This window comes from Eriocheir sinensis, chromosome 23, assembly GCF_024679095.1.
Source record: "Eriocheir sinensis breed Jianghai 21 chromosome 23, ASM2467909v1, whole genome shotgun sequence".
Classification (NCBI taxonomy): Eukaryota; Metazoa; Arthropoda; class Malacostraca; order Decapoda; family Varunidae; genus Eriocheir; species Eriocheir sinensis.
In genome coordinates this window covers 12,118,655-12,138,322 of record NC_066531.1, presented here as the reverse complement: position 1 = coordinate 12,138,322, position 19,668 = coordinate 12,118,655, and the positions used below count along the sequence as shown (strand labels likewise).

At 39.7% G+C, this 19,668-nt stretch overlaps 1 long non-coding RNA gene across 1 annotated transcript; it reads right to left on the bottom strand.

Moving 5' to 3' along the window:
• Positions 1-15,117: 15,117 nt before the first annotated feature.
• Positions 15,118-19,160, bottom strand: LOC127002483 (uncharacterized). The gene is made up of 6 exons (XR_007756297.1): positions 18,952-19,160; positions 17,880-17,935; positions 17,574-17,671; positions 17,178-17,297; positions 15,996-16,199; positions 15,118-15,750 (listed from the first exon to the last, which is right to left on the bottom strand). It is a non-coding gene; the product is annotated as an uncharacterized LOC127002483 (long non-coding RNA).
• Positions 19,161-19,668: the final 508 nt, after the last annotated feature.

The window sequence follows — 19,668 nt, the reverse complement described above, 5'->3', positions numbered from 1 at the left end:
CTACTAACTATGTTAAATTCTTTGACTACTTGAACTCTAAAGTGGAGCACATCTTGACCCACTCTCCCTTCACTGAAATCTCCATCTTGGGAGATTTCAATGTTCACCACCAGCTTTGGCTTTCATCCTCTTTCACTGACCAGCCTGGTGAACAAGCCTACGACTTTGCCCTCCTCAACGACCTAGAGCAGTTGGTTCAGCACCCTACACGTATTCCCGACCGTCTTGGAGACCGGCCCAACATACCTTACCTCTAACCCTTCTGGTTATTCTGTCAAACTGCTCTCTCCGTTGGGCTCCTCCGATCACAACCTTATTTCTGTATCCTGTCCTTTCGCTCCTGTACATCCTCTGGACCCACTGAAGAGGCGATACTTCTGGCATTTTGCTTCAGCTCGGTGGGACGACCTGAGGATGTACTTTCCCGATTTCCCGTGGAATGATTACTGCTTCCAGGATAGAGACCTCTCTGTGTGCGCTCAGCGCATCACAAAGGTGATTGTCTCTGGAATGGAGGCATACATTCCTCGTTCTTTCTCTACTCACACTAAAAAGCCTTGGTTTAATCACGCTTGTTCTCGTGCTGTCAGTGATAGAGAGACAGCTCACAAAAGGTACCAGAGCCTTCAAACTAATGCTAATAATGAACTTTACATTTCTGCCCGGAATCGTGCCAAATCTATTCTCCGACTAACCAAACACTCTTTCATTAATAGAAAATGCCAAAACCTTGCTTTCTCTAACTTTTCCCGTGACTTCTGGCATCTAGCCTAAAACACCTCCTCCAACTTCACTTCTTCAGCTTTCCCTCCAATCCTTAGTCCTGAGGGCAACACTGCCGTCTCATCTATCTCTAAGGCTGAACTCTTCTCTCAAACTTTTTCTAAAAACTCCACTCTGGACGATTCTGGGCATATTCCTCCTACTCATCACCCCTCTGACTCCTTTATGCCTGTTATAAAGATTCTTAAAAATGATGTTTTCTATGCCCTCTCTGGCCTCAATCCTCAGAAGGGTTATGGACCTGATGGAGTGCCTCCTATTGACCTTAAAAACTGTGCCTCCGCGCTGTCACCCTGCCTGGTCAAACTCTTTCGCCTCTGCCTGTCAACATCTACCTTTCCTTCCTGTTGGAAGTATGCCTTGATACAGCCTGTGCCTAAGAAGGGTGACCGTTCCAATCCCTCAAACTACTGTCCTATAGCTTTGCTTTCTTGTCTATCTAAAGCTTTTGAATCAATCCTTAACCGGAAGATTCAAAAGCACCTTTCCACTTCTGACCTTCTATCTGATCGCCAGTATGGGTGGGTTCCGAAAGGGGCGTTCTACTGGGGATCTCCCAGCCTTCTTAACTAACTCTTGGTCATCCTCTCTTAGCCGTTTCGGTGAAACCTTTGCTATTGCGCTGGACATATCAAAAGCTTTTGATGGGGTCTGGAACAAATCTTTGCTTTCCAAACTACCCTCCTACGGTTTCTATCCTTCTCTCTATACATTTATCTCCAGTTTCCTTTCTGACCGTTCTATTTCTGCTGTGGTAGACGGTCACTGTTCTTCCCCTAAACCTATTAACAGTGGTGTCCCACAGGGTTCTGTCCTATCTCCCACTCTCTTTCTGTTGCTCATTGATGATCTTCTTTCCAAAACGAACTGTCCTGTCCATTCCTACGCAGATGATTCCACTCTTAATTACTCAACTTCTTTTAATAGAAGACCCACCCTACAGGAACTTAACGACTCAAGGCTGGAGGTTGCAGAACGCTTAGCCTCAGACCTTACTATTATTTCCGATTGGGGCAAGAGGAACCTTGTGTTCTTCAACGCCTCAAAAACACAGTTTATCCACCTATCCACTCGACACAATCTTCCAAACAACTATCCCCTATTCTTTGATAACACCCAGCTATCATCTTCCTCAACACTAAACATCCTCGGTCTATCCTTAACTCAAAATAGTCCAGTAAATCTAGGGTTCAACCTAAAACAAATTGCAATAGATTGTTTCTCACTTCTGAGTGACTTGACTAGTCCTCAGGTACATCATACTAAAAATCCCCATGAATCCATGTGGTGGAAGGGGGTCAACGGCGGCCATTTTGGAATTTTCTTAAAAGTCATATATCTGGTAAAATAATAGTTTTATCAGGAAACACAACTCAATAAAAATTGTTCAGAATTGATTGTTTTATAGCAATGGCAGGTTATTTTACAAAGATAAATAAATATATAGGAAAAAATAATAAAATATTAAATTTTGATTACTGATTTTATTTTCAAAGACATATTCCTCAGAACTAGTGGCATCCATGACAAAATGCATCGAAGTAAAAATTGTAGAACAAACTTTCCTCTTTTGAAATATTTATACAAGTTTATGCATATTTTAAAAATTGACAAAGTTATGAGGGAAAATATACAAAAGCCATCCTTAAAAATAATAATAAATACCTCCAGTCAAACCTTAAAATTTATTACATTATAATGTTTCTCAACACTTAGTAATAATTAGTGTCATGCTATGAAAAGGTTTTTTTCCCTTCATTTCAGAAACCAAATTGCACAAAAAAGTTTTTTTTTTAATCTTACAAATAATGAAACTTAATTTCTGATGTAGTAATTTATTATTAATGTTGTCTGTTCTCCTAAACCCATATGAAAAAATAATAAACTATTGAAATTGAATAAATGTGCTAATTTTCAAAGACTTTTTCTGCAGAACTAGGGGCATGTATGACAAAACGCATCAAAATATAAGTTGCAGAACAAGCTTTCCTCTTTTGAAATATTCAAGTTTATCCATATTTTGAACATTAACAAAGATATGAGATACAATAGACAGAAAGCCACCAATAAATAATAAAAAAAACATATATAGTACCTCCAGTTAAACCTTAAAACATATTACAAGAGGTTTCTAAATACTTAGTAATAGATAGTGTCCAGCTATAGAATGTTTTTTGTTTTCCTTTCAATAACCAAATCGTAAAAAGAAACATAACATGTTTTTTTTTACAAGTATTATAATTTAATTCCTAATACAGTAATTTCTTATTGATCCACCCATTTGATATTCATGAAACTTTCCTGCAGGGTATACTTACACAATTAATATTCAGGGTATTCATCATCCTCATCAAGAACAAAATAATAATAATAACAATAATAATAATAATAATAATAATAATAATAATAATAATAATAATAATAACTATAACTCTCCTAAGCTATGGTGTTCAAAATTAATAGCATATGATCATAGAGCATCTCCAACTTAAAATAACACGTGCTTTCACCTCTAAAAGTATTTGCAAAACTCGTGTCACAACCTGTATACAATAGGCTACACTGTAAATTTATTAGACTAACCTAATATTTGTCATTAATTCTTTTAACATTTTCTGTGCTCTACTACTACTACTACTACTACTACTACTACTACTACTTACAACAGCAGCAGCAACAACAAAACAACAGCAACAATACTACTACAACTACTACTACTACTACTACTACTACTACTACTACTAATAATAATAATAATAATATCATCACTTTGCCAGTATGTTAACTTAGCACTTGTAATATTATAAAAGCCATTAATGACGTAGGTAGCAACATACTTACAAGAAAAGTGATGATATGGGAATATCACGTGTTGCCACCTTCCACATTCTTCATGCTCTGTACTGAGCGAGTCAGGCGATCAGCTGACTGGGATGCACCAGTAAGAAGCAAGCAACAATCTTGGCTTTCTGTATATTTTCCCTCATAACTTTGTCAATTTTTAAAATATGCATAAACTTGTATATATATTTCAAAAGAGGAAAGTTTGTTCTACAATTTTTACTTCGATGCATTTTGTCATGGATGCCACTAGTTCTGAGGAATATGTCTTTGAAAATAAAATCAGCAATCAAAATTTAATATTTTATTATTTTTTTCCTATATATTTATTTTGTAAAATAACCTGCCATTGCTATAAAACAATCAATTCTGAACAATTTTTATTGAGTTGTGTTTCCTGATAAAACTATTATTTTACCAGATATATGACTTTTAAGAAATTCCAAAATGGCCGCCGTTGACCCCCTTCCACCACATGGATTCATGGGGATTTTTAATATGATGTACCTGAGGACTAGTCAAGTCACTCAGAAGTGAGAAACAATCTATTGCAATTTGTTTTAGGTTGGGCACAATTTTATGCTAGATTTACTGGACTAAAATCTCAACTGGAAACTTCATATCTCATCTCTTACTAAATCAGCTTCCTCGAGGCTGGGCGTTCTGTACCGTCTCCGCCAGTTCTTCTCCCCCGCAAAGTTGCTGTCCATTTTCAGGGGCCTTGTCCGCCCTCGTATGGAGTATGCATCTCATGTGTGGGGGGGCTCCACTCTCACAGCTCTTCTGAACAGAGTGGAGGCTAAGGCTCTTCGTCTCATCAGCTCTCCTCCTCATACTGATAGTCTTCTACCTCTCAAATTCCGCCGCCATGTTGCCTCTCTTTCTATCTTCTATCGATAGTTTCATGCTGACTGCTCTTCTGAACTTGCTAACTGCATACCTCCCCCCCTCCCGCGGCCCCGCTGCACAAGACTTGCTACTCATGCTCATCCCTATACTGTCCAAACCCCTTATGCAAGAGTTAACCAGCATCTTCACTCTTTCATCCCTCACGCTGGTAAACTCTGGAACAATCTTCCTTCATCTGTATTTCCTCCTGCCTATGACTTGAACTCTTTCAAGAGGAGGGTATCAGGACATCTCTCCTCCCGAAATTGACCTCTGATTTCTAACACTCCTTTAACCTCTGTTTTTGAGCAGTAAGTAGCGGGCCTTTTTTTTTTTTTTTTTTCATTACGCCCTTGCACTGATTATTTACTTGATGGGTCTAAGAAAGCAATCAAAACTATGGACACAGTTACATCCAGTTTTGAGGAGAAGGAATAAAAGAGTCGAAAACATTGAGAAAAAAATATTGCATCACTTTAAGGGTCAGCTACAGATGACTAGTGTCAGATGTTTACCGGGTTTAGTCATTCCTCGGGTAGTTGCAAATATTACGTCTGCAGCTTTAGATCCCACATACCTCTGAACATGGTCATTTGATTATTTCGTTATTGATAAACCTGTATGCAGAACTTGAAAAAAATGAAGCAAGATATCAGGTGCTGTTATCTGGCCTTTACTAATTGCTTCAGGTGTCAAAGGATATGGATGATCTTTGCATTTTTTTTCCTGCATTATAACTGTTTTCAAATATAGAGCTGCTTCAGTCACTTTATGTTCAGGAGAAACAGCATAATTTCGAGCATGTTCCAAAGCCGCTTCAAATTGTATAGAGTGCACTATTATGCAAAACATTTCCTTCTTTCTTACTTGAATTAGTCATCTGTAGCTGACCCTTAAAGTGATGCAATATTTTTTCCCCAAGTTTTGACAAGAATATGTGGAAGTTATTCCCTTTTCCTAAACAACTGACAAATACCACGAGTGAATAAATTCAGGTCTTTGGTTTTCAATTACAGAAGACTTGATATATCCGGAGATAATAGAAAAATAATCTGCATGCAGCTCTCTCAGTACTGCATACTCTGACGTGGATTTTGTGTTGGATTCAACTCGATCAGCCGAGTGTATGCATGATTTACGACAGCTATGATCAGAGGTGGGCGCGGTACTGAAAAATCAGTAATGCGGTTGCGGTAGTGCGGTACTTTTTTCGGAGTAGTGAGATTGCGGTAGTGCGGTACTGTAGTAGCGGTAGTCACTAGTCAATTAAAAAAAAATACTTCATTGACTATCCTGGCCATCCATTGACTAACTAATCACTTGTAAGATTAAAAAAAAAGGACTAGGGGAGGGAGGGGGACAAATAAGGAAGGAGGAAGGGGGGGGGGGGCAGGGGAATAGAGGACGGGAAGGGGAGGAGGGGGAGGGAAGGGAATGCAACTTTCCGAGGGAAGAGGGAGGGGGCAGGCAAGGGGAGGAGGAGATCAGCGTCATGTGAGAGAGGAGGAAGTGAGGAGTGGAAAGGAAGGACGGAAGGAAGGACGGAAGGAAGGAAGGAAGGGTGGTGCAGCTGCAGGGATATGGGGGAGTGAAGGGGAAGGGGAGGAATATTCTCCAGCGTTTGAGCGAAAACTAAAGATTACTAATATAGGAAAGTCATGACAGGAAGAGTGAAACATTATTCAAACTGTCCAACATATTAAGACAAAACACATCAATTGCAAATGTTAATAGCGGCTCCCGTGGTAAAGCTTAAGCTCTGGCGTCTCAGGCTCAGCGAAGAAACCACGTGGAAATTTCAACGAGGAGATAATTATAATAATAACAACAACAACAACAACAACAATAATAATAATAATAATAATAATAATAATAATTAAAATAATAATAAAAAATAACTATATATTATTATTATTATTATTATTGAAATCATACAGTATTGATCTTGGCTACATTGAAGAGAGAGAGAGAGAGAGAGAGAGAGAGAGAGAGAGAGAGAGAGAGAGAGAGAGATTGATAAAATAGAAAAGTTCCAATGAAGTAAAAAAAAGACATATATAGTATGTACTATGGTATATGTTATGCATCAAAGGAAAAAATGTACGGAACATGAGATTGAGCGGCGATCATAGCAAAGCGTAGATATGAAGAAAATATTGCAGTCAACTGCAAAAATACTCCGAAATCTTTCTTCAGTTACATAGACAACAGAAAGGCGATCAGAAGTGGTATTGGACCTTCAACAAACAGCGACGGTGCACTAAAGGCTGTTCACTTAACTCTGAGCCGTGGAGCCGAGCCTCATTTGTAACGAGGCCGCTGATTGGCTGGCTGGCTCTCTCGCTCACCCTGTGTTGAAAGGCTGCATAAATGAATGCTCGCGTGGCACATGTCTATGTTTTATTCGTTATATCTTGTCTCATACACATAACAGACCATTTTTGTTGGTACCGTTGCACTCAGCAGTGAATGCAGAAGCTTCGATACTCAGGGAAAAACTATTACTAAGCAATAATAAAGAAGTTTTAGCGAGTTGAAGCGGAAATTTTCTTGCGATATCTTTATAACACTGTTTATTTATTATCATTTCCTGTGTAAATATTTAAAGGAATGCTGTTATAAACGATTGCGTTTCATAAAAGAATGTCTCCTGAACGGAATGCAATCATCAAATTATAGTTAGATGATAATATAAGCGGATTACTGAATTATTTATGAGCATGTGTCACTCGCCGGGAAGAGGGAGCAGCGAGGCAGCACGACACAAGGCTGTGTAGGGAGGTGAGGACGGGGGTAAGGAGAGCGCTGATTTTCTGTCGGCCTCTCTCACTCACCGTGTTGAGAGGCAGTGTATAATGGTATATGTTTATGTTTTATTCGTTATATCTTGTCTCATGTACGTGACAGATAATTTCTGTTGGTACCTTTAGACTCGGCAATGAATGGGGAACTTTCGATACTCAGGAAAAAGATAGCAATAAGCAACTATAAAGAAATTTTGGCGAGTTGAAGTGAAAGCTTTCTTCCGATATCTTTATAACGCTGTTTATTTATCATCATTTCCTGAATAAATATTCAAAGGTATGCTGCTATAAACTATTGCATTTCATGCATATGTGTAATATATGTGTAATATAGCCTACCTTGAACCGTGAAATTAGAAAATGCCTCAAAGCATGTCATGTCCCGCGTTTAGGAAATGCTACTTCTGAGAGAGAGAGAGAGAGAGAGAGAGAGAGAGAGAGAGAGAGAGAGAGAGAGAGAGAGAGAGAGAGAGAAGTAGCATTTCCTAAACGCGGGACATGACATGCTTTAAGGCATTTTCTAATTTCACGGTTCAAGGTAGGCTATATTACACACATTTTTTTTGTTTTACTCACAATACCACACCGTCCAGGCATTTAAGAAAAGAAATGGGGGGTAAAGTGTTCATGGCGTGATTTTATTTCATGTAGCTATATAACCTATATGTTCCACAGGAAAAACTATCAATCCAGTGTCAATAATCGTCAGATTAGCACCATTACTTTCATGTTGTGCCAAAGGATGCATCGTATCTATAAGTAAAATCAAGTAAGTAAAATAATAAATAATGCATGCAGGACACCCGGCCTATATATTTTCTGCTTTCCCCCCTCACTGCTGTGCTGTCTTCACTGCCTGAGCCTCCCCTCCCCCTCACCTGCAGCATGAGTCTGCCGCCTGGCCGGCCGCACTCCGCCGCTCGCCCTTTCCCGCGAGTCATACCTTCCCATAAATTATTTTGTAATTCACTTACATTACCTTCTAACTATAAGTTGACAATTGTATTGCGTTCAGGAGACATCCCTCAATGAAATGCAATAGTTTATAGCAGCATACCTTTGAATATTTATTCAGGAAATGATGATAAATAAACAGCGTTATAAAGATATCGGAAGAAAGCTTTCACTTCCAACTCGCCAAAATTTCTTTATAGTTGCTTATTGCTATCTTTTTCCTGAGTATCGAAAGTTCCCCATTCATTGCCGAGTCTAAAGGTACCAACAGAAATTATCTGTCACGTACATGAGACAAGATATAACGAATAAAACATAAACATATACCATTATACACTGCCTCTCAACACGGTGAGTGAGAGAGGCCGCCAGCCAATCAGCGCTCTCCTTACCCCGTCCTCACCTCCCTACACAGCCTTGTGTCGTGCTGCCTCGCTGCTCCCTCTTCCCGGCGAGTGACACATGCTCATAAATAATTCAGTAATCCGCTTATATTATCATCTAACTATAATTTGATGATTGCATTCCGTTCAGGAGACATTCTTTTATGAAACGCAATCGTTTATAACAGCATTCCTTTAAATATTTACACAGGAAATGATAATAAATAAACAGTGTTATAAAGATATCGCAAGAAAATTTCCGCTTCAACTCGCTAAAACTTCTTTATTATTGCTTAGTAATAGTTTTTCCCTGAGTATCGAAGCTTCTGCATTCACTGCTGAGTGCAACGGTACCAACAAAAATGGTCTGTTATGTGTATGAGACAAGATATAACGAATAAAACATAGACATGTGCCACGCGAGCATTCATTTATGCAGCCTTTCAACACAGGGTGAGCGAGAGAGCCAGCCAGCCAATCAGCGGCCTCGTTACAAATGAGGCTCGGCTCCACGGCTCAGAGTTAAGTGAACAGCCTATAGTGACTGACAGCCAACACATTGCAAAACTCTTAAACAATTAATTTTCCTCGGTGTTTAATACTAACAGTCTCTCCACCACTACCACCAACACCAGTACTAATGTAAATCTCGAGCATGCTTTGCCTAACTTTAAAATAACAACCGATGAAGTCCTTAATGCTCTCCAATCACTTAAAACAAATAAAAGTCCTGGACCTGACAAAGTATATCCTATACTGCTTAAAGAACTAAAGAACGAAATATTCTCCTTCCTCACAACCGTATTTAATATGTTCGTGCGGCAAGGAATCGTCCCTTCGGATTGGAAAAAGGCTAACGTGACTAAAAAAATACCAGGTAATTACAGGCCCATTAGTCTAACTTCAGTTGTGGGTAAGCTACTTGAGAGCATAATTAGAGACAAAATTGAGAGTTACCTTGAAAGCCACTCATTAATTGGGGATTCACAACATGGCTTCCGTAAAAAAAGATCCTGCCTATCAAACCTATTGACCTTTTATAACGACCTCTTCTCAGTTTATGACGAAACCAAATCATTGGATATAGTTTATCTTGATTACCAGAAAGCGTTTGATAAAGTCCCACAACATAAATAACTTTATAAATCAAAGCAAATAGGTGTTGATGGCCAAGTACACCAATGGATCGCGAATTGGTTGAGCAACAGACATCAAAGAGTGGTGATTGACGGATTTAACTCAGAGTGGGCGCCGGTCACTAGTGGCGTCCCTCAGGGCTCTTCATTATTTTCATCAACAATGTAGATGTTGGACTCAATAATCGCATTAGTAAATTTGCGGACGACACAAGGATTGGTAACTCGGTTCTCACTGACGAAGACAGGCAATCCCTCCAAGAGGATTTGCACAAAATTTCAGCTTCGTCGGATGGATGGAATATGCCCTTTAACGTAGACAAGTGCAAGGTCTTTCAAGTTGGAACAAGAAATAAGAAGTTCGATTACGAAATGCGCGGCGTTAAATTCAAAAGTGTTCAATGCGTTAAGGACCTGGGGGTCCAATCGCGTCAAACCTCAAATTCTCACAGCATTGCATCGATGCAGAAGTAAAGCGAGCAGAATGTTGGGCTTCATTAAAAAAAAACTTTTTATTCAAGAATAGAGATGTAATACTTTCGCTCTACAATAGTTTAGTCAGATCCCACTTGGAATATGCGGTACAGTTTTGGTCTCCCCACCATGCAAAGGACATTGCTAAATTAGGTGTTCAGCGTCGGGCAACAAAAAATGATCCCTTCCTTGCGCAACAAATCCTACGAAGAATGGCTTTCCGCCCTTAACATGTTCTTTCTTGAGCAACGTCTCCTCCGAGGAAGACTGACCGAATGTTTTAAAATACTTAATGGTTTCACGAATGTAGACAGATCAAAATTGTTTATGATCGATGACACTTTGCGAACGATGAACAATGGCATAAAACTCAAATGTAGACAAGTAAATTCAGACTGCACCAGATTTTTCTTCACCAACGTTGTAGTGCGATAATGGAATAAGCTTCCACCTTCAGTGGTCCAGGATAACACGATTGACTCCTTTAAAACAAGCTCGAGCGTCACTTCCTTGAAGGGAACACTCACCCTCTGACACACACACACACACACACACAAAAAAAAAAGTATAAGATCTTTTAACTTGAAACTTCCTTGTTATATCCAAATCATCACTATAGTCTTCAGATGAGCCGGAGAATGTGGTACGTCATCGCGTCCGACGGTATGACGTCATAACGCTTTTCATGACGTCACAACTTCCCCTGGTTTTATTTTTTGTCGTAGAGACTTCTGATGCAACATGGAAATACTCAAATACCATACGAAGGGCGTGTAATTTCGTTTTTTTCAAAATTCCTAATATGTAATGAGTTATCGAGGTCGTAAACATAACGTTTTGCGTGACGTCGACCCGATCTCCATTTTCTTTAAATAAAATTCCCTATCTCTCAAGCTTTTCACTTTATCAGAAAAAAAGTACACGATGAAGGCCCAACCAATAACTAGTAACATGACAATTTAAAAGCAGTTTCAATCATATTTCAATGTTTGACATTTTTTTCAATGTAAACATTTCTTGTTTTGAGATGCAGGCGTTTAAATTTTTCAGTACAATGTATCGTAGCTATTTATTTCATCATTAGCATTATTTTCACACACAAAGCTCTATAGCTTATATTGATACTATACACAAAAAATCTACATATAATTCTAATATTTACTACAGCTTATCAGCACCCGGGTGTCTTGTCGAGAGGTGGCTTGTTCAATATCTTCTTACGCTTTTACCGGGTGTCTTCATACTGTCAAATCCAATCATGTCAACAAGAAGTAACTGTTGTTATAAGCAGCCACAAAGCAGAGCGTGCCAAATGACCATGGCGTGGCGAGCTTAGTGAGTGACTAAAAGCGTCTTCTATTTACGCCACCAAAGCAACCATGGTTTGCCAACTATGGTTGGTTAAAGCAACCAGAGTTGGGGCAACCAGCGTGTCATAAATAGAACGCGCCGCCAGCTGTTCCAGGCAACTTTGTAAACAATCGGCAGCTCTCCACAAACTTTGACAATGGCGGCATGTAAAGACTTCGAGGAGTTCTTTCCAGCGCTGTGCGTAGCACTCTCTGAAGAAGTGTGCCACAATGAATCAACAGCTGACATGGTGCCTGAACTTGTTGGCAGTGCAGTTGTGGGCCTGACAGATATGTCGAGGTGAGTGAAACTACAATAATTACAGCAGCAACGGACAGATGCGTCCACGATGCATCCTTTCCATAGTCGTGCTATATTTGAAAGGTAGTCCCACCACCTACTGTCTCCTGAAAGTGTAAAGACACTGCTGTACGAACGTATGGATCTCCCCAAATATACGCAACATGGTCACTTGGATATCTGACTTTTTTTTTTTTCTCTATCATTTCTTTCCTCGTATCTTCACAGGTACTCAACCCAGCTCCCAAGAAACATTGAGAATATGTTAATTTGCATGTAATTTCTGGCCACTCTTTCAAGGAGTGATCATGATTTTAACACATTCATAATATTCTGCACACTAAACTGTGAGTGAGAGTTCATTTCATAATTATTTACAGTTATGCACCAATCATAACATTTAACAAATATTCGTGACAGCTGCTTTTAAGTTTTGTCACATCATTAGTTTCCCATTCTAAATAACTCTAAAACTATTGATTTTCGATAAGAAAAAATCGGAAAACAATATGAAACTTGAGCTCTACCTAGTGAGACTATCAAACTTTTTGCAGTGAGTGCCATGTAGTATACATGTTAATAAATATATATCATACCTTTGTCCTTTAGTGACCACAGAGGGAAGCCTGAAAGTTTAATAAACTACAAAATTATCATATGGCCTTGGCCCACAACCATTGTGTCACCCAGAGCAGAGTTGTACCCAACCTATGTGTGCTAAACGATAAGTGTAGGTTATTTTAATTTGAGATTACATGCTGTCTGATATAGGTATCTGCCAAGAGTAGGCCTTCCTCTTTTGAGGGGAACTATGGCCTCTGTCTTGGGATTGAAGCTTCCTGACACCCATTTTATTTCTTTTTTTCTTAAAATAATTTTATCATTATAGAGCAAAGACAGACATTATGATAATTTAAAGGTTAGCACTGGGTATGTAAGAATTACACATTCTTGTTTCATGCGATTGCAGAATACATCGAGAAAGTGAGGCATCGTTTGCTGATGAACTGTTGGCCATGGACGACAAGGACTTCTTTCAGCACCTTCGCCTGACCAAGCCTGCCTTTACATATTTGCTGGATAACATCAAGAAGGATGACACTCCACCGAGAACCCATGGCAAGAAGAAGGTATCTACCACTGAAGGTCTGTTGCTTACATTATGGTTCCTTGGCAACAAGACATCTTTTCGAGAGACAGCTTTTCAGTTTCGTAGGACAATCAGTGCTGTCCATCGACTGTTTTATTCCACTGTTCTCCTGATATGTGAATTGGCTAAGAAGGTAATCACATGGCCATCAGATATAGACATGACCCAGAATGAATTTGTTAAAATTGCAAATATTCCTGGCATAGTAGGGGCAATAGATGCAACTCACATAAATGTCCGACCTCCAGAAGATAATCAGAAAGACTATCTAGATCGCATGATGAACCATAGTGAGGTGTTACTTGCAGTGTGTGATGCAAAAATGCGATTTACTCACATATCAACAGGATTTCCAGGAAGCATTCATGATCAGCGATGCCTTGACCTCTCCCATAATTTAAGTGCAGCAATCAAGACACCACCAAATGAATTTTTTCCCAGGAATGAGTTACACTTAGTTGGGGACTCAGGCTTTAAACTAGAAACAGCACTACTGGTACCCTACAAATATATCGGCAATCTGACAGAGAAGCAACGCATGTATAACAAAAAATTGTCAAAATCTAGAGTAGTCATTGAGAATGCATTTGGTTTTTTGAAAGGGAGATTTCGTTGTCTGAAACACCTTGAGGTAGATATAGAAAATGTAACCTCAATCATTGTTGCATGTTGTGTGATCCACAATGTAGCCCTTATGTTTCCTGATAAACTCACTGTGCCTGAATTGTCTGAATATTGTGATGACACAGACAATGAAGAGCATATTTTTGATCCTCAGTCACATGCAGTAGAGAAGAGAAATTTCATATGTAACAATTTGCCTTAGACTACAGTATCAGCTTGTTGCTGGATTTCTGGGGTAGATGTAATAAGGCAGCAGCTCGAAAAGTGATCAGCCATGACAGAAGTTGAACTCACGTTCTAAGATTATGTGTATGCTAACTATGTAACCCCAGCCTCCCCACGTCACCTATTATGTATTTTTTTATTACTCTGAAAGGCAAATGAGTGTCAATAACTTTGTAGTGTTATCATAACCCAGTGGCCACTCATTTGCTTCTTATGAAGATGGAAATGAGTCCTTTAGATTCATTAGACACAATTTCAGCTGGTAAATATTGTTTCTGCATAAATTGTGACATTAGTGCATCATGTATATGGAAGGAAAAGTATAAGGTGTGTTAACAGAGGAGGAGGATACAAGTAACTTACTAAAATAAAAGCCCTACTCATCAGTGGCACTGTGTACAAGTAACTAAATATAAATACCTATCAGGGAAGGATATTCAATAGGTTTGTATTTCATGCATTGAGTATCACATATTTATTGCATTAGATACTATAAAGTGTGCACTTTGGTTAATAAACTGATATAATTCATTCAATTGTTTAACCCTTAGGTAACTGTAAGTAGTAATAATTCTGCTGAATTATGATTTTCCGTTCTACAAATAATACTGAAAATTCTCTCAAATAAGACTCATTCCTTTTAAGTATATCAAACACACATTCCACTCCAGTGGTGAGAATCGAACCTGGACCTCCATCTACAATTTAGGCAGTTTAAACATCAGGCCACAATGGAGTACAAAAGTAAGGCTACACCATTTGCTTTACTTATGAACTGGTAAGGGAGCCCCGTGGCCTTGTGGCAAAACTCCTGGTATTTTTTAGGTCTGGGTTTAATTCCCACCATTGAAGTAAATGTTATCTTAATTCCTTTGGCTTCTTATACAAAATAAACAGGGAACTACTGTGACATCCAGGCTGAAAGACATGCCATCATCATCATCTAGTGTGATGCCCTAAGTTTCCTTTTATGGGATAGTATGGCTTTTGAGTCACCCCCACTCTTGGGAGTTTTAAGCAATCTCTTTACCAATATAACTTTTGCTCCTTGCTCTACATATTTTCTCAAGTTCTTCTTTGGTATCCCTACTGGCTTCCCTTCACCTATCCCCTGTTTTGCTACTGTCTAAAGTACATGGTCAATGTCTCTCTGCTAATTATATCCATACCTTCTCAGTGTTGGAAAAAAAGAAAAAGATATGACATTGATTAATTACTAATAAATTATTTGGTGGCTAATTCAGCCCAACATCCAAAACATTTTTACACTTTCAGTCACTGTCAGATTCATGTCGCCTTTTCCGCGATTTTTTTCCATGCATGGATTCGTAATTGTCATTGAATCTTCGCAATTCCTTTATAAGAGATTCACTGTGGTGTGCCCTAACGACTTCACTATTCTTCACAACTTCTGCATGCGTCTTCAGCTGATCCACAACATCCTGCAGCAGTCGTCTTACTTCAGCATTGTGTGAAGGAGGAGTTACCCTTTGCCGTCGGCTCCTACTGGGGCCAGCGCCTGTCACTGGTGTACTGGCTTCAGTATGGGTACTTGAACCAGCAGATCCAGTAACTCCTGTCGAGGGCCCTGCACCTGCCACTCCTATGCCGGCTTCAGCGCGTACACTTCGTCCAGTAGGTCCAGTACCACTTGTAGAGGGGCCAGCACTTGCCAGTGCTATGCTGGCCTCAGTGCGTCCACTTCGTCCAGTAGGTGCCACTCTTTTGCCACCTTCTGTGGGTGCACTTAGAACAGCTGGTGGTGGTAGTTCATGGTCAGCATCCAAATCTTCATCAGTTGGTGCAAAAGCAATCATTTCTTTTTGCAAAGAACAAGCCTATGGAAAGTATACAGATTACTATTAAAAGTCTGTTAAGAAAAGGGGAAGGGGCAGGGATAAACTGTTATTATGAACACAGTAGTAGCACTATCAATTTGGCAATGCAAAGACAATAGATTTAGCACATACAAATGCAAGTAAGGTTCACAGAGTTTAAGGTAAAAGATTTAAATGTATGTACATGAGGAAATTTAAATGTAATTCTTAACCTATTTTTATAGACAAAAATTTGCATTACCTACCATTGTTCTACCACTTTCAAAGAGGTTCCGTGGTTCAATGCTGTGGGAGACCCGAAGGAGACCATGGAGAATGTCAAAGTGAGAAGGTTGAGGGATTGGTGGTGCCCCTGTTTTATTGACATTGTCTATGTATTTTTTGTATGCCTTCAACAGGTTACTCCACTTCTGCCTGCACTGTAATGCTGTGGAGTTCCCATGAGGCAACTGTAATGCAAGATTATGTATTAGTGATATTGCATAATATAATATTCATATCGTCAAAACGAGGAGGCCACTATATGATTTCGCATCAAATTCCATTTTCATACAAATAAACTGAAACAAGTGACATTTGTGCTATAAGTGGGTGTTAAATCATATGCAGTTCTCAGGAATATGAATTGAGACAATTCTGATAAAGGTGATTATTAGCAACATTATAATCTCTGCAAAACTATATTTTTACCTGCAACAGGCAAATCAGGCACTTATGATGAATAAGGAACATAATTTGAGCATCAGACTAACAAACACTTTAATGGTACACAATCCATAACAATATAACTTTCATGTTGCTAACAGTGCAATATCCTCAAGTATACTGCAAAAGGCCCAATGTGCTGCTAGTTCCACTTCTTGTTAAACCGTGAACACTGCAACTGTACAATGCATGCATTAATGTGACAGATGAATGTGCTGTACACAAAAAAAATTTGATACTTTTTTATTTAGCTCACTGGTAATTTTGCTCCACACCTTAATTTTCTTAGTCTTATTGTCATTCAGAAGTGAAATATGTGCTTCAACAATCTGAAGAAAAATTTCTATTGCTAATGGAGACCAAACAACTGGACGAGGACCACCATGTGATGAACTGCCTTGAGTGTCATGCTGTGAAGCTGATAAAGACAAAGAATTTAAGCATTTATAATTTTATGCATCGCAAATCCCAAACTTGGATATGGATATGGGATTGCATATGGGATAAGTCCCATATGCAATGCAACCCCACACATAAATAAAGGGTGCAAGTTATGGGGACAGTGAACTCTATGAATTTGTATTAGGAGAGAAATGTAAGACAATGGTAACAGCTTATAATTATCATCTTAGGGAAGATGCTACACCATATGATGTTAGTGCATCTCATGCAAAGAGTAACCATAACTGTGTTGTACAGTGAAATATTAGACGTAAACCTACATTGTGTACTTCCCTCAAAGGGGTGAGGGGTTCCTTCACATGTCACTTCAAGAGTTAACGGTTCATCAGGCGACTCAGAGACATCACCTTGTGAGCCTGATACTTCTACAATCAGTGCATCTGTGAAAAAAAAAAATAGACTTCTAAGATTTGCTATTACAAGTTTAGCTTGATTGCTTATTAATTCATACATTATATATATATATATATATATATATATATATATATATATATATATATATATATATATATATATATATATATATATATATATATATATATTTAAGTCAATACTAAGGTACTAATTGAGATCTGCTAAATAGTTTTGTCATAACAAGTTAATTGTTTCTGATGGAGGGCATCTTAGAACTGACATATTGTTATAACTCAGTTTACCTTCTCTCTGTTGAACAAGGTGTGAGTGGGCAAACACTTGATGATCAATAATGTAGGTACTAGTTGGTGCCACCAAAGTACAGAAAGGACATTTATAACTGGAAAAAATGTAAAATATTAACAGATTTATGACATTGCTGTTATGGATGCCAAACAATATTCACAAAATTTCCAGCATCAATAGATACACCTCTTCATGACAATACTATTACATATATTTTTAATTCTTTGTGTCATGGTCCATCATTACAAAACTGTGTGTTTCGTAAAAAAAATTAGAACAGCCTCATGTCTTGTAGTACTTACGATGGACGATGAGCCTCTGCCATCTCTAGCAAGGAAGCAGTGTTATGTAATTACAACTGAAAAGTACGGAAAATTTATGATACTCACTGGCCACCATTTTGGTATTTGCCTGTGTATAGAGTTGTGACAAGTTTGAAAGATTACCTAAAGGGATAATTTTAGCTCTAATACAGACACAAAAAAATATTCAAATGAACAATTGCAATTTTACTTGTCTCTATGACGATTTTCCCCTATAAATTATGTGAAATAAATAAGTTTTATGGGAAAGGATGCAGGCGCTCCAGCTGTACTGCCTCTAAAGGTAACCAACACTTTCAGTTACAGCCGTGCCTGTCTTATTAACTGCATTTTTTTATTAATATGTCAGCATTGACACCTTTACATACCACCCAACTAGAAGCTGGCTGCAAGCTTGCACACCTGCCGTGGGTGGTGCTGCAGGCCAAACACCTGCCGCGGGTGGTGCTGCAGGCCAAACACCTGCAGCCGGTGCTGCTACAGGGCAAACACCTGCCGCGGCTGGTGCTGCAGGCCAAACACCTGCAGCCGGTGCTGCTGCACGGCAAACACCTGCCGCGGGTGGTGCTGCAGGCCAAACACCTGCAGCCGGTGCTGCTGCACGGCAAACACCTGCCGCGGGTGGTGCTGCAGGCCAAACACCTGCAGCCGGTGCTGCTACAGGGCAAACACCTGCCGCGGGTGGTGCTGCAGGCCAAACACCTGCAGCCGGTGCTGCTACAGGGCAAACACCTGCCGCGGGTGGTGCTGCAGGCCAAACACCTGCCGCGGGTGGTGCTGCAGGTCAAACACCTGCAGCCGGTGCTGCTGCAGGCCAGAATACCTGTCGTGGGTGCTGCTGCAGGCCAGAACAAATCCAAGCAAGCATGGGAAGAGTAGAGTTCCGCAAGTGTTTTGCGTCATCACTGATATTGAAGAAGAACAACTGATTTCTCGGCAAACTCCACCAGTTGAAATATCTCTCCACTCGAAAGAACACTTACGCACTCCATTCAGGTGGTGGCTTATGATATCTGACCAGAAAAGTACACTTATTTGTGAAATAACTCACCTTAAGGGACGCCTTGGTGTATCAGCTGATCTGCAACCACGATGGGGTTGCCAGACACCACCTCGACCAACCACTGTCCCGAGCGTGGTTGCTGTGGTTGCCCCTCCGAGCAACTACAGTTGCCCCAACCCGTGTTGCTTGGCGTAAATAGAACACGGAAAATCAGCTCCGAGCAACTCGAGTTGAGCAACCAGGCGTAAATAGAAGACGCCTTTTATGTTGTTTCTGTATACCTGTGTGTGCTTATGTGTGTGTGTGGGGAGCGGGGGGGGGGGGGGTCAAGGGTAAAAACAAAATCATAATGGAAGAAAATATAGCCCCCTGATCACTGCCCCTATAAAGAGAGTTAGAAGAGTGGCCAAAAAAGAGGTCAATTTCGGAAGGAGAGGCGTCCCGATACTCTCCTCTTGAAAGAGTTCAACTCGTAAGCAGGAGGAAATACAGATGAAGAAAGATTGTTAAAGAGTTTGCCAGTTTAAGGAACGGAGGAGTAGAGATGACGCAGAGAATAGGAGAGAAGACAGTGGGCAGCGGGTGGCGGACGGTGATCTCCTCCGTCCGCGCTCTGTGGTGTGGCTGGCTCTCGTTTCGTGCGACTCGCTCACATAACTATTGTGTAAAACTGTTAATATAGTTAAAATTCATCACACCTTTTAATGTCCCTGTGAGAGAGAGAACTAAAGTAAACTAAAGTGAACTTATAACGACTACCGCTCG